General features: G+C 36.9%; 1 protein-coding gene across 2 annotated transcripts in view; it reads right to left on the bottom strand.

The window, feature by feature from the left end:
* becn1 (beclin 1, autophagy related) overlaps window positions 1-22020 on the bottom strand; it is a 412014-nt gene that overhangs the window by 130079 nt on the left and 259915 nt on the right. Inside the window, 1 exon segment of one of the 2 annotated variants that reach the window (NM_200872.1) lies at window positions 9838-9876. The exons of the other annotated variant lie outside the window; for it this stretch is intronic. The gene's annotated coding sequence lies outside the window, so the exon portion shown is untranslated. 2 annotated transcript variants of the gene reach the window in all.

The raw sequence follows: 22020 nt of genomic DNA, 5'->3' as shown, positions 1-22020 counted from the left end.
GACAAAGACCCACTTGAATGTGGATCTTAACGGCCCATTAGTCTCTTAAATGTAGATATAAAAATTCTAGCTAAAATGCTTGCAAAGCGCTTGGAATCTGTTTTAACTACAATTATACACGACAATCAAACAGGTTTTATTAAAAATAGATTGTCTCACCACATAAGAAAATTATTAAATATAATTTATACTTCTGATTCTCAACCACCGGAGGCTCTTCTCTTGCTCGACGCAGAGAAAGCCTTCGACCGCGTGGAATGGGATTACTAATTTTATGTATTACAGACATTTTGCTATGGTAATAAGTTCATATCCTGGATTAAACTTTTATATTCTACTCCTACATCCTCAGTTTGCGTAAACCGGATAGCCTCCTCAAACTTTCCTTTGAAAAGAGGTACAAGACAGGGCTGCCCGCTTTCACCACTGCTTTTTGCATTGGCAATCGAGCCTTTGGCGATTGCCATTCGTACTGAGCAGACCATACAAGGCATTGGGAGAGCTGGCACAGAACACAAAATCTCACTATATGCTGACGATGTGTTACTTTACATGTCAAACCCAGATGTTTCTTTACCCAAAGTCCTTAGAATTATAAAATCTTTTAGTCTTTTCTCTGGCTATAAATTAAATATAAATAAAAGTGCGCTTTCACTGCGCTTCTCCTGCGAATTCAGGAAGACTTCATACGATGGTCAGTTCTCCCTCTGTCACTGACTGGTCGAGTAAACACAGTGAAGATGAATGTTTTACCCAGATTCTTTAAGATTCTAAATCAACATATTTCTTCCTTTATTTGGAATAAAAGACCGGCCAGAATACAGAGAAAAGTACTGCAGAAACCGAAGCTTGAAGGTGGGCTTGCTCTTCCTAATTTTTTTCATTACTACTGGGCTGCAAACATACTTTCCACACTTTTCTGGTTTTAGAGCCACTTTGGGCTCTGTGACTGGACTCCGGCTTGGGTCAGTATAGAGGTAGGGTCTTGTTCACCAGCCTCTCCAGCCGCATTACTTTGCGGTCCCCTCACCGCCATCTTACGATGTCCCTTTGGAAACTGCATTGTCCGACACTCATTACGAATATGGTCTCAACTTCGGAATCATTTTGGTCTTCAACGTCTTCCCTTGGTATTACCCATAACCCTGCATTTCCCCCATCACTTAACGATAAAGCATTTAATATTTTGCAGAGAGCAGGAATATCCACTGTCAATGATATTTATATTGATAATATTTTTTCCCAGCTTTTCTTAATTAATACAAAAATTTTCTCTTCCTAGCACTCATTTCTTCAGATACTTACAAATTAGAAACTTTGTTAAAAACTCATATCCAGATTTTCCGAACCTTCCACCAAAATCTCAACTTGACCAAATTTTTGAAGTACCCTTAGATAAAAAAGGTATACTGTCTACTTTATACAGGCTGATCTCCTCTTTTCTACTACCTCTCTTTTCTTTATTAAACAACAATGGGAGTCAGACCTCAATCTTACATTTGAGGATGATACGTGGGACTAGATTCTGTCCCGCATTCATACCTCCTCTATCTGCTCACAACATAGCCTCATCCAATTAAAATTTGTTCATCGTATATACTGGAAAAAAGTGAGATTGGCAAAAATAACTCAAGACGAGGATATGTGATCGCTGTAATCAAGCACCTGCAGACTTAATACATATGTTTTGGCTGTGAACATCAAACACTACTTTTTGGCCATCAATTTTCAAGTGTTTCTCTTCTGTGACAAAGATACACATCGAACCATGCCCTCTTATTGCACTTTTTGGACTTTCCCAGAATATAGTAGGGTTATCAAGCTGTACCGCAAACGCCCTTGCATTTTTGACACTATTAGCAAGACGTTGTATTCTGTTATTATGGAAACAAAGAGTTTTGACAACTGGTTGCGAGACGCAACGAGCTTCATCCACTTGGAAAAAATTAGGTTTAAAAATAAATGGCAATACTAGGGCTTTTTCTGAAACATGGGACCCATTTAGACTTTTTTTGTCTGAGCATGTCACATGATTAGGTACTTTATAAATGTCAGAGGACTCATTTTTTATAATTTTGAGTTATTTATTTAATTTTTATTTTTATAGTTTATTCATTTTATTTACTTAATTGTTTTTATTTATTTGATTATTATTTTGTTATTATCATGAGTATTTTTTTCTTCTTTCTTTAAATGATAAATGTAATTTCAACTTATGTTATGTAGAGGGTAGGGGTGGGAATAATATCTGTTTAAATTTCTCTGTAAAAATACTTTGTTATATCTTTAAAGTTTAATAAACAAAAAAAAAACATATTAAACTTTCATTTTTCAAAAGCCTCTCTGAAAAAAAAGATTTTAGATATTTTCTAAAAACAATAAACACCGGAGAATGTTTTAAATATTATTTATAAAGTATTTGGATACGACGATATTAATCGAATCATGCAAACAGAGCATTTTCGGGGTGAGTGAAAGCAGAAACTAGGCGACCTTTTTTTCTGTCTTCCAGCTGCGCAGCACTTTTTTGACGCATCAGGGAAAACTGCAAGTTCAAAATGTGTTCTGTGTCCTCAAACAAGTGTGTATGTTTTTATATTTTTATGTGGTAAAATTAAAAAAAGAAATTTTAAATACATAAAGAGCTTAGTGCATAGCTGCTGAGCAAAACGAAATAGGCCTATAGGCTATATTTTATTACGTGCTGCTCTTATGTGCTGAAATACTTAACACTTTACGTCAGATATAATAAGCAACATCTTTAAATACAGGGAATCACCTATTAAGTGTCATAAAGCCTATAGGGAAAAGTTCATGTTTCAGTTCTCTCCGGAGCATTTGGGATGAATGTTGGACAGCCTCTGTCTAACTGAGGATGTTATAAAATACATTTTATATAGAGTTATAAGAGAATTTTATATATGTGGTTTTATACTGTGGATGTGTGCGCTTCCTGCGCTGGGTCCCTCCGTTAGTGGCGAGACCACTGGATTTCGATGCCAACAGTCGGTCGGCGAGTAAATGAATATGATGAATGAGAACACACAGGTATGTGCGTATAGAAGGGATGCTCAAAATAATCGATTAACCGTTAACCGAATGGGTGCGTTTGTGACCGATTAATGCTATCAGTAAACGATTAAAATTATTATTTTATATATTTTTAGTTTGGCTGCATAAGGGGTCGATTGAATGCGCCTTTGCGTTAAGAGGGGCATCTTTTGCACACGGCTCATCCCAGAGCAGCAGTTTGTGTTGTCAAGACAACTATAGAGAACTTTTAAAGAGCATGGTTTCCGCTACATTCATTCTTCCATGGCGGGGAACAAAATGCATCCCGCCACGGCTACATACCTATTCAAAACATTCAGTTATTGTTGTTATTAATAGCGGATTATAAATCGCACCAAAACGTATTAAAAGGTAAGTGGATTATAACAGCGCAAACTTTTATGTAACCGTATAGTGATGTGCGCTATTGTTTAATCCTTTGGGGTTACGTGCTGACTGACTGACTGACTGACTGACTGACTGGTGCGCGATGCGTGAGGTCAGCAAACACGCAGAAGCTTTCAGTTAAGATGAACACAGTTTCTATAGTTATACTTTATTTATAGATAAAGTATAACTCTGCATATAATCACTCTATCATGCTGGAGTTTATAACTGTTTCGCTTTACTTCAGGACGCATTATTGCCGCTCTGAAGGTCTAATCGCTGTTTTAAGTTATCCAGAGCTGTATGAATGTACAAATGTTGAATATCATAATATTATTAAATATTACAATTTTATCAACATATACAGCAACACTTTTGCACAATCAATACCCAGCTGATTCAGTCGTTTCATAAGAGGACTGCGCTTCTTCTCTTTTTTTTCTTTGTCAATATATTAAGGCAGGTGCGCCTCGCGTTTTTGGAATGAAAAAAAGCATGTTAGCTGTGGTCGGCCACTTGTTCAACTGCAAGACATACTTAACTTGCGGGACGATAACGTATAACCCGTGCCTACAGACACATTTGCCAAAGAAGCAAAATGGAAGAAGAATATTGCTTGAAACAGACGTGTTGATGCCAAAAAAAGCGCTGATGTTGACCTGGACCTGCATCATAAATGCAACAAATAGGCTTTACCTTTTATTTTACAGCTTATAAAGCATGTATGCACATTAATGCAATATCATATTTAAACAACAAAACTGTTTACAAAAAGTCAACATATGCACGCGTGTTATTGTCTTTTCATCACGCAGCGCGCGCACTTGAACCGCGATGGAGAGAAAGGAAACCACGTCGAAACAATCTTTAAAATAATGATTTCTAATAAAAATGTAAAAAGGTTTTGTGATTATAATAATACAAGCGGGGCATTAAATAAACGCATATTTTTCGTAAAGCAAGCAATTTGAGGAAGTCTGCTATTTTATTTGACGGAAGACAAAAATATGATTGGAAAAAAACAGCCTATGCCGGTTATTAAAAATAATCAGTCAGTGTTTTCGATTTGTAATATAAATTAATTATTTAAGTGGAAAATAATTTAGGGCAGTCCTATTTATTTTATTCATTTTTTTTTACTTTATTCTGTTCTTCTGTGCTAAACACTGCAGGTGCGTGAAAATGCTCTGTTGTATTGTTCTATTATTAATATGCTAGCATATAAAAAATAAATCAGTATTTTATGCAATATTTAATGTGTCAGACACAAAATAGACACGTCAATTTGTTTAATATAAAATTAATAGTAATCTGACCAGTTAACCGTTAATAACCGATTAATGAGAGGTGGTTGTTGGTTAGCAAAATTAACCGAAATGAGCATCCCTAGCGTATAGACATACAATGTACTGCTGTACAGTAACTTGTTATTTGTTTGTTTTGAGTGACGTTCGATTCGGGGGATATTCTGGGGGCGGGCTTTGCGTGACGCGCTGCGAGCTGCTAGCCCGACAGTGGAAACGCGACATGATTTTGGCCTCATTGCTCAACCTCCCGGGCTCGCACTGGCCCGATAGTGGAAATGCGGCTAATCTCAGTCCTGGAGGGCCAGTGTCCCTGCAGGGTTTAGCTCCAACTTGCCTCAACACACCTGCCTGGTGTTTCAAGTATCCCTAGAAAGACCTTGATTAGCTAGTTCAGGTTTGTTTGATTTTGGTTGGAATCTGCAGGAAACCGGCCCTACAGGAACAAGTTTGGTGACCACTGGTCTATGTGAAGGCTATGGCTGTGACACGCACGGGAACGGTGGGTGAGGAGAACCAGCTAATTAGCATTAAAGGCACAGGCAACAAAAACAGCCACAATCTACATAAAAATATCTACATACTAAATACAAGCTACAAACAGCTCACAAATCCCAGATTTAAAAAGGTATAATAAATAATCGGATGGGTATTTTGAGTTGAAACTTTACAGATACAATCTGGAGACAAAAGGTTTATATTAATTCTTCAAAAATGTTTAAAATTTGTACCCTTTAAAAATGTGAAATAAACAGATTGAGCTGTGTAGTACTCACCCATTAATTTCCCTTTTAAATTTTTTTTTATTTAAAATGTTTTTTTTTTTTTTTTTTTACCAATTTGTTGCATTCGAGTTTAATATTGTTTATTATTGGTTGTTAATACAGATACTCCTATCGTGACTTCACCATAAATCTTTACAGCAGGGGTGGCCAACCCTGTTCCTGGAGATCCACCTTCCTGCAGATTTCAGTTGCTACCCATATCAAACACACCAGAACCAATTAATTAGGACCTGAACACCACGTGATAATTACAGGCAGGTCTGTTTGATATGGGTTGCAACTGAAATCTGCAGGAAGGTGGCTCTCCAGGAGCAGGGTTGGCCACTCCAGTTGGATTTAACATTTTGTTTTTGTGCAGATCTATTTTTTATGATTTTGTGTGTAAATCATGTCACAACAAATGTGATATTCTGAGATATAAAAGTATGGTCACACTTAACACCACAGTCACAGTCACACCACATGACAAAAATGTAAGTAGAGGTCTGTAAACACTATCTAAAACTATAGGATGCAGTAAAATCTTGTTAAAGGAACAACTTAAATGTATCTTTTTAACAAGTATCCATTTTTATTTTTATTAGTAAATGACATGGACAACTAAAATTGCATGTCACATCATTCACCCCATATGATTAATAAATAAATATGTAATTAAATATGAATATGACATGAATATGACATGGTATTATTACTTTTATCAATACCACTTATCGGTTCGGTACTTTAATGGTTCTCTTATCCGTACTTTTTGTGGTGGTTTTTTCATAAAGAAACAAAACAAATTTAACAGAATTAAGAACACTTTGTTTTATTATTGTGTTTTTAATGTAAAATAAAATGAAACCAATAATTTTAAAACAAATAAATTATTTTTTTCCTATAAAGAATGGACAATGGTTTGAAGGAAAATGACTCTCAGTTTTCAACCATTCTTCTGGAGAAAAATCAACATATTTGCCTTTTCTAACAGAAGTTAGGATCTTTTTTGGTTTGTCGTGCTCCTTGCAGTTCAAAATACTCACTTTGAATTGCAAAATGCAGTTAAATTATATAATGTTTATAATTTTTTATTTATGCATTCACATAAAAGAGTTAACTGTTTGGGGAGTTAACAGTGTTTTTAATAGAGTTTTTGAGCATATTGCAATGTAAAAATAAGCTTTCTTAATGAGCAAAGTTTATTATTAGTCTATTCATAGGCTATATTTGTAAATACAGCTGATGTAAAAGCATTTTTAATGTTTAAGATTTATTTAGGCCATTTTATAATTTTATATTATAATTAATAATTTAATTTAATTTAGGTGATTGACTGCTGGCATAGCGATGTGGATAATGTAACGTTACCGTAAGTAGATAGGCAGTCGAAAACTTTTCATTTGTCTTTCTACAGTTACTGCACTTTTTAAAGATACTTTCACTTTCACAGATTGCTTGCGTTTCCGCTTATACAAGAACTTTTTGCATTTGTTGCAGCGGACATTGTCGCTGTCCACTCGGGACAGCTTGTTTGGTTCACTCTACAAGCTTACGAGCTGTGTGTGCGGAAGTCTGTGTTGCGAGCTATGTGTGTGTGCTTAGCGCCAGTCTGTGTCGCGAGCTATGTGTGTGCGCTTAGCGTGAGCCTCTGCTGAGTGCGTGCGCACAGCTGAGAACTATGGCTTTAGCCTGGTTTATAATTCTGCGTCAAGTGATCAGCGTGACATACAGCGCATGCAATGTGCTTAGCTGTGCATTCATACATCTGCATGCTGTTTCTGTTTCTCTGTAATAACACTTCTGAAACGCTATTTGACAGTGAGTTGTTTATCTTCCTCTGTTTCGAGTTTCTTTGCTGGTGTTTTGTTTTTTCTGAACACTTCCTTAATGTGGGCGAGACAGTGGCGCAGTAGGTAGTGCTGTCGTCTCACAGCAAGAAGGTCGCTGGGTCGCTGGTTTGAACCTTGGCTCAGTTGTTGTTTCTGTGTGGAGTTTGCATGTTCTCCCTGCCTTCGCGTGGGTTTCCTCCGGGTGCTCCGGTTTCCCCCACAGTCCAAAGACATGTAAAATGGGTAGGCTAAATTGTCCGTAGTGTATGAGTGTGTGTGTGAATGTGTGTGTGGATGTTTTCCAGAGATGGGTTGTGGCTGGAAGGGCATCCGCTGCGTAAAAACTTGCTGGATAAGTTGGCGGTTCATTCCGCTGTGGCAACCCCAGATTAATAAAGGGACAAAGCCGACAAGAAAATGAATGAATGAACTTCCTTAATGTACAAGTGGTTAAAACTCGCTCATTTTGAGGCAGAAACCGGCAGACGTGCAACAATTTTACCCATAAGGTAAACACAAAACAAAACTTTTCATCCGGAGCTCCTTTACGGGACTCCACACTAAATAATCGCTCCATAGGGCTTGCGTGGCTCTTGGTCCCACCCACACTCATCAGCGATACCAAGCTTCGATACCATGTTTCTTTGCATGTTGAACACACGTCCACCACAACAGGAAGTAAAAAACCTGCAACTGCGTTAATTGCATATATATATATATATATTTGAATATATATATATATATATATATATATATATATTAGCTGACAGCAAACACAGAGTGTTTATTAATAAATAATATTTTGAAAGATATTTTTTTTTATTTAGTAGTAGTATCAATTTAGGTATTGTATCAAAGTCAAATTTTGGTATCGTGCAACTCTAATAACAACTTCCTGTTTTGTGGCGAAACATTAAAGTTTGTGAGGCTGCTGCAGACAAAAACTCTAGATTTTCACAATTTAACATCGCCAAGGCCTTTACAATACCAAATTTTGGTGTTGATCTGATAAAATCCCTAGGAGGAATTCATTAAAATACAATGCCTGGAAATGGCAAAAACTGCACTTTTTCGGCAGAGGAAGTTAAACATATCCAACTTCCTGCTGGGTATGAGATTTCGCTCCAAGAGACTTTTTTGTAGGTATTGGCATGTTTGATGCAGTTGGAACTTTTTGTAAATGTGCGAGAAACGTAGCTCGGAGGCCACTCTGTCAAATGTGAATATGTGGGACTGTCAACCCATTTTGCCACACCCACTTCCGAAACGTATAACAGACGTAAATTCACCACTTCTGCCACATGTGCAAAGTTTTGTGAGTTTTCAAGCATCTTTAGACCATAAAAATGTGATTCATCTTAGAGAAGAAGAAGAAACTGATCAATTTCAATAGGACCTATGTACCGTAGGTGCTTGGTCCCTATTAAATCCATTAAATACAATTTGTAGTAGTGGTGCTCAGTCATTTTTGGTTGGTGCTCCTATAATTTTGAAGTTATTTTTTTAACAGTAAAAAAAAATTATATTGAGATCTGTTTGTGCTTGACATGCCCACAAAGCATACAATGTTCCTTAACTAGATAGATTTCAAGTTATTCAAAATTAATGTTCAGTCATGTTGTAATTGATTTAATCGGTCAATCCTTAAAAAAATATCAAGATTAGGTTTTGTCATCACCCAGCCCTACATGACATGCTGCACAGGAGGAAAAAAATGCCTTATTGAATTTGTGAGAGCTAAAGTTCTACAAACAGTGTGGCATTACAAAGGTGAAGAGAACAATGAAAATGCATGGTAACAATAAAGCATGGTGTTGTCTGTCTCTTTGTGCTGGATTGCATTAGTTCTACAGGTGTCGATAAGCTGTATTTCATAGATGACATCATGAATTCACAGATGTACTGTGAAATACTGAAAGGGAAGATCCAACCAACGTTAAGACTTAGACCACAGATCATAAGTTCAATTTTGAGAAAGAAATTGAAGCAGATTTCAATTCAACTTCTGAAAGTGTTTATTTCACAGGAAAACTAAAGATGTTGTCCATTAGTTAATTCATGTCTAGAAGAATTTGTTTTTGTACTTAATCAAGTAAGACATACAAAATATTAGATTTTTAATTACTATGATTTTATACGGTTTAATCACTTTTGGAAAGCACATTTGAAATAAATTTAACGTTATTATTTTTGTTGTTCTAAAGACGTTTGGTCACCACTTTCCTGGTAATAAAAGTAAAAACTGTTTTGTAAAAACGTAACGTTAGCAGACTGGTCTTATAATTACTACGAAATTGCAAACCAATGTTATTTACAGTGATTTGTGCACAGTTATGATATTTTTTTCTTAATCGTGCACTCGTAACCAGAATGTCCTAATTCCATGGCTAGGTAAACAGCATATCATTGTTATTTTCTAATTATTCGCGCTGTGCTAAAACAGCTATACATCTGTTTAAAAACCTTGGAGAAAAATACAATAGTATTTGAATAATGTACCTTTCAATAAGCCGTCTCTTTCAGCAATAATTCCCGTGGTTCCTGTTTACTGCCAGTAAAGAAAGTGACGTACTACTACTGCTTCTCCTTTTTCCGGTTGTTTTATTGAGTGTTCGCGTGCTTAAATATAGCATTACCGCCATCTACTGTGAGTTATTTATAAGAGACTCATTTCCTTTTCTCTGGACTCTTAAAAAACCGAGCCTTCGATGTTGCTGCGTGTTCAGCTCCTGCATCTACAGCTACTATCTAAAAACAAAATTATGGTTATTATTCAAACTGTTATTCTTCTTATTATTGTTTTAAGAATTGTATCAACTGTTTATTTCCTTCTATATATTTTTAATGTTATTTGTTGTAGATAATTAATTATTTATTTCCTCTGTGTATTTAATGCTAATGAGTATATGTTCTACTCTCTCTCTCTCTCTCTCTCTCTCTCTCTCTCTCTCTCTCTCTCTCTCTCTCTCTCTCTCTCTCTCTCTCTCTCTCTCTCTCTGTATCTCTCTCTCAATTCAATTCAATTCAATAAATGCTTTACATGCTTGACAAATGTTACAAATGTATTGCCAAAGCAGTTTTAAAGTAGCATACATATATAATAAAACAGTACACACAGTAAATAGTAGTAGTAAAAAAAATAGTAATAAAAAATAAAAGATGATATTTATATAGAATAATTAAATAATATATCAACAATGCACCATATTGTTCAATATAGCACATTAATATTCAATATAATATATTATTATTCAACATATCATATTATTCATACAAATCAATACAAAAATAGATCAGAATAAACTGTACATTTAACAGTCAACATTTGTAGGGTAAAACAGTAATAAAAAAACAATAATAATCAGTATCAGTATATTTACAATGATTCATTTATAATCATCTCTGTGTGTGTGTGTGTCTGTGTTTGTTATTCTATACTTCATTGTTGTTCTTAGCTTACTGTCCTTTACAGCGCTCAGATATGTTGCTGTGGTATAATCTCTATTTAGGTCTAAATAACATTGAAGTTTAATTTGTTTTCCGGCTGCATCATTCCAGTAAATCAGATACTCTTCTTTTCATGCATTTTTTATTTGATTGGGATTAATTTTGTGGATGAGCATGTCCGTGTCCTGATGCTGCTTGCTGTTAGTCATATTCGTTGTGTTGGTTTGTGTTTGCAGCTTCAGGACCATCTGAATCAGGGTTTTTTTTTTTTTCAATGTCCATTTCTTGGGTTTTGAGGGCTTTAAAATGATAGTGTAAGAGTTGGGGTCACTCTTTTTAATGTGTTTCCAAAATTTAACAAATCGTTTCTCAATGCACATGAGTAGAGGATACTGGTCTAATTCTGCCCTGCATGCATTGCTGGGTGTGTTCCTCTGTACCCTGAGGATGCTCCTACAGAACTCTTCATGTAGGCTTTCAACTGGATTTTTGTCCCACTTATCAAACTCATGACTGAGGAGAGGACCCCACACTTCACTCTCGTATAGAACTATAGGTTCAATCAGTGACTGGAAAATTTTGAGCCAGATTTGAATTGTAATTTCTGTTTGAGATGATTTTTAATGGCGTAAAAGGCCCTTCTTGCTTTCTCTTTCAGTTCATTCACAGCCAAGTTTAGCTTTCCAATTAGCACTTATTTTCAACCCAAGGTATGTGTGGCTTATGGCAGGTTCAATTTTGTCATACCAAGGGTGAAGCTGTGTTTCTTTCCCTGACATCTGGGTATTTTTTTCTGAAATATTAGGGTTTTAGTTTTCTTTGGGTTAACGGTCAGGGCCCAGGTCTGACAGAAGCTGTGCAGGATATCCAGCTGCTGCTGTAGACCCTCTTCTGTTGGCGACAGCAGCACCAGATCATCTGCAAACAGCAGAAACTTCACATTGGAGTCGTATAGTGTGAGACCCGGTGTATCTGCTTGCTCTAGAGCATTGACAATTGATTGATGTAAATATTAAAGAGTGTTGGTGACAGTGGACAGCCCTGTCTCACACCCCGCCCCTGACTGAAGAATTCTGTTAGCTTATTTCCTATTTTATTTGTGCATTGATTGTTCGAATACATTGTTTTTATAATGATACCTGATTCTAGAAATTTAGAAAGCAGACCTTCATGCCAAATTGAATCAGACACTTTCTGAAAATCTACAAAGCAAGCAAATATTTTGTTTTTGTTTTGATGGACGTATTTGTCAATCAGAGTCTGAAAGGTGAAGATATGGTCTGACATTCTGTAATTTGGCAGAAACCCAATTAGATTTTTGCTGAGGACATTGTGCTCTGTAAGGAATCCTATGAGTCTGGCATTGATGATGCTGCAGAACAGCTTCCCCAGATTATTGCTCACACAGATGCCTCTGTAATTATTAGGGTCTGATTTGTCTCCACTCTTGAATATGGGCGTTATTAATCCTTTATTCCATATGTCAGGGAAATGACCAACACTCAGAAAAAATTAAACAGTTTCATTATAGCCAATTGGAATTTATGATTTATATTTTTAATCATTTCATTAAGGATACCGTCTGGACCACTTGCCTTTTTTGCCTCTCTCTCTCTCTCCACATCCATCACAATGTTGGATGTTTTTTTCTAACATGTGTACTGTAGAGTTAAGAACTGTACGTCCTTTATCTTGAAACAATACAATCATCCTTCCTGCTCCCTCTTGATTTCAACATCTGTTCTACCTTTGGTTGTATGAAATGTAAATGTTTTCCCGTTTGCTCTCTATCCCAACTTATTTGGCAATTTTTGTTTATTCCCTTAATAATAAGCTCCACAACAAATTCTCAGGGCTTGCGATTGTATCCTATTAAGTTTTTCTAATTGTGATTTTACTGCTGATCCATAAGCAGTACACATGTTTGCAAACCTACCTAAAGATACAACCAATAATTCCCAATAAGCCTTACATTTAAAAATAGAGCAAGGGTGGTCCTTTAGCGATTTCGCTTTGACTCGCGCTGAAAATGGCAGCCATGAATCAACAAACTGAGGATGTGATGACGCGCCTGTCAATCAATATTGGTGGGCAGGGGGATCGCACTCCTACGTCAAGTTGCAGTCGCTCTGAAAACCGTTCCAATTGGTCCACCGTTTTTATGTTGTTAAATTGAAAGAAAAAAAAAGAACTGGGTGTGTTTATATCACCCCAATATGACGGTCTATACACTATTCTTACAAACGTCTGTCCAAACTGCTTGAAAAGTAGATTTTTAACCATAGGCTTCCTTTAATGATTAATACTTCATTTCATCCCAGAGGCAATATCCCTCCTTCCCATACCCTGCAATAAAAATCCAAAATTTTGATCAGAAGTTCTTTACTTAGCTTATTTAACATTACGTAGCTAGTTCAATCTTATCCTGGAGTTAACGTTTTTGTGTGCTTTAATGCCCTTTTCAGCTCTGAAAAAAAGAACACAACATCTAATCTACCATCTGTAACTCTTTTTTTGTCCATTATACTATAATTTTCAGATAACAGTTTTTGTCTCATAACCCTTATATTTTTTTTGTCAAACTATCTTATAAAAACTCTTTTTAAACATTTCTGCTTTATCTTGGTCACATACTACATTCTTGTTTTCTACACACTGGATAGTCATACTCTCTAATACCACTCATCTTTTTAATCATATTCCATACCTCATCAACTTTTCCAAATTTCATTACAAAATGATCTCAAATATTCTTTCTGTTTTTCTCTTATTCTTTTTTCTAGTTTCTGCCTGAGATTCTTGAAAAAAAATAATCTGTTTTAAAAGTTTTAGTGGGCAAAAATAGTGCCTTACGTTTCACACTGCACCTTAGGTCTCTGACATTTAACAAAACAATAAATAAAGACATCTTAATCTCTAAACGAGAAAAAGATCAACCAGCTGAATAGTGTTCCATGTAGCCAGCAAACAAAATTGTGAAAAAGTAATGAATAAAACAACATTAAAACAGACCCCGCAAACAACAAACATTCAATCATTAAGAGAAATTGAAATATGACAAAAACATAGGATAATAACAAAAACAAAGGGCCGCTTAACTAGTAGTAGCAGTAGTATATTAAAAAAAAAAATCTAAAGCCATAGTTTAACTCCATTATGTTCTCTCTGCATTCTCTTCTTAAGCAGCCCACATGGAAAGAATCTATATGAGGATATATGTGCAAATATAAAGCCTATATTATGCTCATAGCCAGGGGGGTTTGGGTGGTTCGAGCGAACGACCCCCATGCTCAAAAGTTCCAGAATTTGTCCTTTTTTATTATTTTATGTAAATTTTATATTATACAATATATTTATATTCAATATATAGTAATAAAGTGTAATTTTAAATAACTCTGGTCAGTAATTTGAATCCCATAGAGCCTCAAAGCCATAATAATGTGACACGAATCACTTGACATAACCTACTGAGTGTTAACACTTAAATCTTTAATGCGACAACCATATTGAGTAGCGCTGTGGGTCGAAAAGAGCAAGAAGGCATAAAAGGCAGGCAGTGGCGTCATTTTTGCAAAATATTGAACTTATGTTCAAAAATACTGCTAAACATGGTAAGGAAAAAGTTACTTCCTAAGAGATGAATATCTACCCCTATCCATGAGGTTCTAGTGTAACTGACCGCATCAACCTGGACATCCTGTATAGTTATTGACTTTTCCAGTACATGACCTCCCTTTCCCTATTTTTGACTGTGCACTGAAGGCTTTAATGGCAAGCAGAGTCCTCATGTCACTTCACAGCAAAAGGTGCTAATCCTATCATATCTTTGTTTTTGAGGCTGTTTGGTCTCTTCATTAGTTTTAATAAAGTAGTTTAATAAATATAGATATAAATCTGATCGCTCAGACCACTTCAGAAGGTGATCTGGGATGCATTCCAGATTAAACTGGATAGGTATAATCATCTTTTAGAAAAAAAAATTAATATAAACAAAATAAATTATTGTTGGAGAAAATCTGACCTGCGCCTGAAAAACATGTAGGTGCGCATTTACAGCCAAAATTCTATTACAAATATGTTTATTATAAGCATAAAATGTGTTCTAATTTTTCAGATTAGCCAGGGGGGTTTGGGTGGTTCAGAAGACTCACCCCTCACCAACAAAGGTCCAGAATTTGTCCTATACATGAGCTCATTTGTAATACTTTGACTGCTATGCCATCATAAATAATAAAAACAATCCATTGAAAAAGGCTTTAAGACTGAACAGAATCAATTGTCAGCTGTTGCTTCGGTGGGACTGTAATCTGATGTAAGAGAAGTCTTCTTTCACTACTGTATTGTTGTTAAACATGGAAAACTTTTCACAGGTAACTTTTATTCTAAATCTTGGACCTTATTTCTGAAATAAAAATAAGCAATAAAAAGGCATGAAGTACCAGAAACGGACCATATTAAATTGATTTGAATATATTTTGTCTATTGTTGATATCCAGGAATTTTCAAAAGTACTTTTTTTATTAAAGAGGCTAAAAAAATTCTGAAGAATTCATTATTATTGTATTATTATTATTATTATTATGTTTTAATTATTTTTTTAATGGAAATTGCCAAATTGTGACTGAGGACAGTTGAAGGCGAGTTTGTTTTTTGTCCAATAAGTAATAGTAGGCTACAGTTTACATTTTTTTTTTACTTTAAACTTTAACAGATTGCATTTTTTTCCTTATGATATATGATGTAATTGCAATAAGTGATCTGCCGAGGAGGGATCTATATGCAGTTTGTTTATTAGATCAGGAATAAACAATACACAATCTGTAGCAAAAATGATACTTAAGTGAATCAGGAAAACAAACAATGTTGAGGACAGACAGCGAGCGTTCTACATCGGTAAACAGGCAGAGATCGGGGCTAGCAACAGAGGTTCAATATCCAAAAAAAAGAGCAATGATGAGGGCAAGCGGCGAGACAATGCGAGGGTATGTAAACAGTCCGGCTTGGCAACAAGAGTTCAGTCAGAAGGCAGGATAAATGCTCAGTAATGTATACGCGGCAAAACAACACTTTGCACTGAGTGTTGTGAGAATGCTGATTATATAGGAGTGTGTGGATTGAGTACGCTGCAGGCGTAATCCTCACAACCTTCGTTCAATACATGTATCTGCTATTTCACAACTCTCTCTCTCTCCGTAGGCCTCTGGAACTGTCAATCAGCTGTTAACAAGGCAGATTTTATTACCTCCATAGCTACATATTCTGACTATAATCTCATGGCTCTAACTGAGACCTGGTTGAGGCCGGAGGACACTGCTACACATGCTACTCTTTCTGCTAATTTCTCTTTTTCCCACACTCCTCGTCACACAGGGAGAGGGGGTGGGACTGGACTACTAATTTCCAAAGAATGGAAATTTACTCTGATACCGGCCCTGCCAACAATCAGCTCCTTTGAATTCCATGCAGTCACCATTATCCACCCCTTCTACATAAATGTGGTTGTCATCTACCGCCCACCAGGTAAATTAGGTCACTTCTTAGATGAACTGGATGTTCTTCTCTCATCTTTTTCTAATATTGACACTCCCTTGTTGGTGCTAGGTGACTTCAACATTTACGTTGACAAACCGCAAGCTGCAGACTTTCAGACTCTGCTTGCCTCTTTTGACCTAAAAAGAGCACCTACCTCTGCTACCCACAAATCAGGTAATCAGCTAGACCTTATTTACACACGACACTGCTTCGCTGATCAAACAATAGTAACTCCACTACAAATATCGGATCATTTCCTTCTGTCTCTCAACATCCACATTACTCCTGAGCCGCCACACACTCCAACACTGGTTACCTTTCGCAAAAACCTACGATCTCTCTCACCCAATAGACTATCCACCATTGTTTCAGACTCTCTTCCTCCATCTTGCAAACTCTCTGCACTTGATTCAAACAGTGCCACTGATACACTCTGCTCCACACTAGCATCATGTCTAGACCAATTATGTCCTCTTGCATCCAGGCCAGCCCGTGCCAGTCCTCCTGCACCCTGGCTCTCGGATGCTCTCCGTGAGCATCGCTCAAAACTTCGAGCTGCAGAAAGAATTTGGCGGAAAACTAAAAATCCTGCACAGCTCTTAACATACCAAACTCTTCTGTCCTCTTTCTCAGCTGAGGTTACTTCGGCAAAGCAGACATATTACCGTCTGAAAATCAACAATGCCACTAATCCTCGCCTACTTTTTAAAACATTTTCCTCCCTCCTCTATCCTCCTCCTCCACCCGCATCCTCTACACTTACTACTGATGACTTTGCTACATTCTTTTGCACCAAAACTGCAAAAATCAGTGCTCAATTTGCTGCACCTACAACAAACACGCAAGGTACACCACCAACAACACACACACTCACCTCTTTTTCTCAGCTCTCTGAGTCTGAGGTGTCCAAACTGGTGCTATCTAGCCATGCAACCACCTGTCCACTCGATCCCATTCCCTCTCATCTCTTGCAAGCCATCTCTCCTGCAGTCATACCAACACTGACTCCCATAATTAACACATCTCTTGACTCTGGTTTATTCCCCACTTCATTTAAGCAGGCTAGGGTAACCCCACTGCTAAAGAAACCCAACCTGGACCATACGCTACTTGAAAACTACAGACCAGTATCCCTGCTTCCATTCATGGCCAAGATTCTGGAGAAAGTAGTGCTCAATCAAGTCCTGGACTTTCTTACTCAAAACAATCTCATGGACAACAAGCAATCCGGCTTTAAGAAAGGCCACTCAACTGAGACTGCCCTGCTCTCGGTCGTGGAGGATCTCAGACTGGCTAAAGCAGACTCTAAATCATCAGTCCTCATTTTGCTGGACTTGTCAGCTGCTTTTGACACTGTCAACCACCAGATCCTGCTATCTACGCTCGAGTCACTGGGCGTTGCGGGCACTATTATACAATGGTTCAGATCTTACCTCACTGACAGATCATTCAGGGTGTCTTGGAGGGGTGAGGTGTCCAACCTACAGCATCTAAACACTGGGGTACCTCAAGGCTCTGTTCTTGGGCCACTTCTCTTCTCCATCTACACATCATCTCTAGGACCAGTCATCCAGAGACATGGATTCTCCTACCACTGCTATGCTGATGATACCCAGCTATACCTCTCTTTTCATCCTGATGATCCCTCGGTTCCAGCTCGCATTTCAGCCTGCCTGTTGGATATTTCACACTGGATGAAAGATCATCATCTTCAGCTGAACCTCGCAAAAACGGAAATGCTTGTAGTTTCTGCCAACTCGACTCTACACCATAACTTTTCAATCCAGATGGATGGGGCAACCATTACTGCATCCAAAATGGTGAAAAGCCTTGGAGTAACGATTGATGACCAACTAAACTTCTCTGACCACATCTCTAGAACTGCTCGATCGTGCAGATTCACACTCTATAACATCAGAAAGATCCGACCCTTCTTATCTGAACATGCAGCTCAACTCCTTGTTCAAGCTCTTGTTCTCTCCAAACTGGATTACTGTAACTCTCTACTAGCTGGGCCTCCAGCTAACTCTATCAAGCCTCTTCAACTGCTCCAGAATGCAGCAGCACGAGTGGTCTTCAATGAACCTAAACAAGCACATGTCACTCCGCTGCTAGTCCGTTTGCACTGGCTGCCAGTTGCTGCTCGCATCAAATTCAAAGCTCTGATGTTTGCCTTCAAAGTGACTTCTGGCCTTGCTCCTTCTTATCTGCTCTCGCTTCTGCAGATCTATGTGCCCTCCAGAAACTTGCGTTCTGTGAATGAACGTCGCCTCGTGGTTCCATCCCAAAGGGGGAAGAAATCACTTTCGCGAACGCTCACGCTCAATCTGCCCAGTTGGTGGAATGAACTCCCTAACTGCATCAGAACAGCAGAGTCACTCGCTTCTTTCAAGAAACGACTAAAAACTCAACTATTTAGTCTCCACTACACTTCCTAATCTGTAATTGCCTCTCTGAATATCACACTAACTGTACAAAAAAAAAAAAAAAAAACTAATACTACTAATACTTCCCTTCTTAGACTTTACAGACCTGAAACTTGCTTATAGCGCTTATTCATTGTTGCTCTAGGTTGTGTAAATTGCTTCCTTGTCCTCATTTGTAAGTCACTTTGGATAAAAGCGTCTGCTAAATGACTAAATGTAAATGTAAATGTAGATCAGGTGCAGGGTAATCAGGGTCCACTATGAGGATTCTGAGTGATGGAGCTCTAAAAGGCAGGTGAGAGTGACCTCTGCTGGTCCGTAAGGGGAATAGCTGGGACCGAGTCAGTGACAGAGCCATATAATCTTTTGATCAGTGACAAAACATATAATCTTTTGACGGGTATATCAGATCATAATATTACATTGATATCACGAAAACTCACAAAAAAAAAAAAAAAAAAACGATTTGATAGTAGAGCACATCAAAAAATAATTCATGAGAGAATTCCAAAAAAAGAAATGAAAAACTTTGAAATGCTCTACAGCAGATCGATTGGTCAAATCTACTGAGTAGTCAAGATATCAACAGCAGTGATATGTTTCTTAAAATTATTAATAAAATAATAACTTCTTTTACTAAAAAAGTTAAAAGTAAAACTAGACATAAAATGACACTACCCTGGCTTAATCAAGCCCTGTGGCAACAAATGAAAGAGCGTGACCTTGCATTAAAAAGGGCACTTAAATCAGGACTTCGCAATGATAGACACATTTTTGCATCTCTAAGAAATAAAGTGGTAAAAAATATGAGGAAGGCTAAGGCGAAATTTTTTATAAGAATAATAGATAATGCTAGAGGTAATGGAAAGATGATTTGGAAAAATATTAATGCACTGACTGGAAGGAAAACTGACCATAGACTAAGTGAATTAAGACTTAAAATAAATGGAAATCTCATTCATAATCAGGAAAAACTTGCAAATATTTTTAATGATTATTTTAATAATTCTGTTGCGGAACTAGCTAAAAACTTTTCGTCTAAGTGTATGACACGCAGTCCAATAAATCATTATAAACCAATTTTTAAAATAGATGAAATATCTGAATCTGAGGTTTAAAACATTATAGACTCACTGAGAACTTCAAAAGCAAAAGACGCTTATGGATTAGATTCTGTGTTTTTAAAAACATACAAGGATATACTAGCTGGCCCTATCGCCCATCTAATAAATCTTTCAATTACACAAGGTATATACCCAGATGCTTGGAGCAAACAAATGTGCAAAACTATAGGCCGATTAGTATATTGCCTACAGTTGCCAAAGTAGCAGAAAAATGGGTAGCACAGCAAATGATTGCTTACTTGAATGCCGGACATACCCCTTTACATCCAATGCAGTTTGAATTTAGAACTAATCACTCAACCGAATCTGCTAATTGTTTTCTTATAGAGAATATGAAATCTAAGCTTGACAGAGGTGGAGTAATAGGAGCAGTTTTTTTAGATTTAAAAACAGCATTTGACACAGTAAATCATGAGGTACTCCTTTCAAAGCTCACTCTTTTTAACTTTTCATTAGAGGCGATTATCTGGATAACTTCATATCTAACAAATAGGAAACAATGTGTGCGCCTTGGTAATAGTCAATCAGTACACAGAATCAGTAACTGTGGAGTTCCTAAAGGATCCATCTTGGGCCCTATCCTGTTTATTCTGTATATAAATGACCTCCAACAAGTCTGTCCAACTATTAATATCCAGATGTATGCTGATGACAGAGTTCTATATGTACACGCGAAAAACAAGCATCTGGCAGCAAATTATTTAACTGAGGCATTAGTTCATGTACCTGATTGGTTGTGTAAATCACATCTTAATTTGAATACAAGTAAAACAGTATGTATGTTTTTCTCACAATCATTGTCAGTTACCCATCATTCTGATGTATTTGTTAAAGGAGAAAAGCTCAGGGTTGTCTCTGATTTTAAATATTTAGGTCTAATTTTAGATTCTCAATTAACATTCCAAAAGCATGCCAAGAAGGTTATTAAAATTGTTAAACTTAATCTGGCCAACTTCAGGCATATACGACCTTACTTGACTAATGAAGCAGCAAAACTTTTTATGCACTCCATGATTTTTTCTCATATTACATATTGTCTTACTAGTTGGTCACAAGCTATTAAAACAGTTTTAAAATCAGTTGAATCACTGTATAAACAGGCATTGAAAGTATTTGATCAAAAGTCTATTAGGTATCATCATTGTAATATAATACAAAAACATTATTTAATGAGCTTTGATAGTATTAAATATTTGGCTGATGCTTGTATGATTTTTAAAATTTTAAATGAATATGCTCCACCTCCATTATGTGAGTTTGTGACACACAAGAACAATAATGGTCAAGCAACACGATCTGTTACCAGGGGAGACTGTGCTGTGCAGTTTAGACGTACAACTTTTGCACGATCAGTCTTCTCAGTTAGAGCCAGTCATTATTGGAACACACTTCCGATTGACTTAAGGGGCGTTACAAATTATTCTACTTTTAAATACAAGTTAAAGAAATGGCTAAAAGCAAATCAAGTTTGTAATCATGTTTAATTCTTTTGTCTAACATTTTAGGAAATTCTAACTTGCATGTTTTTAGCTCTTTTTTCATATGTAACTTTACTGTTTTTGTATGTGTAATGACGTGTTTTTTTTATTTTAGGTTGCCTTTTAAAATCTGGCAGGGGGCAACAGATGAAAATTAGCCCTTGTGGCTAACTATGGCTTATTTACAGTTTTACTGTTGATTAATGAGCATTGTCCCTGTTAAATAAAATAAATTCAAATTCTGAAGTCGGCACAGAAATGCAGGTATTGCACAATTATTCATTTCTGCAAATGTCGTGAATGCTTTATTTTCACACAAGAGCGCAGTCATGTATCGCAAGAACTGGATATGGGAGCTCTTGAATAGCTTTTTAAAATGAACTGCAAGTCCTCTCATCATCTAATTATCGCGCATGCATGCTAAGATTATATACAATCACAATCTCTTAGAAGTAGAAATTATTTATCTTTGCTCCCCCTGCTGAAAAATCCAGCTTAAACCAGCCTAAGCTGGTTGGCTGGTTTTAGCTGGTTGACCAGGCTGGTTTTAGAGGGGTTTTGGCCATTTCCAGGCTGGTTTCCAACCATTTCCAGCCTGGTCTTAGCTGGTCAGGCTGGGAGATGACCAGCTAAAACCAGCTTGACCAGCCTAGCCAGGCTGGGAGCCCAGCCAAA

This window comes from Danio rerio, chromosome 12, assembly GCF_052040795.2.
Source record: "Danio rerio strain M-AB ecotype USA chromosome 12, GRCz13ab, whole genome shotgun sequence".
Taxonomy (NCBI): Eukaryota; Metazoa; Chordata; class Actinopteri; order Cypriniformes; family Danionidae; genus Danio; species Danio rerio.
Note: the sequence above shows the minus strand (reverse complement) of the source record. Positions and strands in the feature narration are given on the sequence as shown.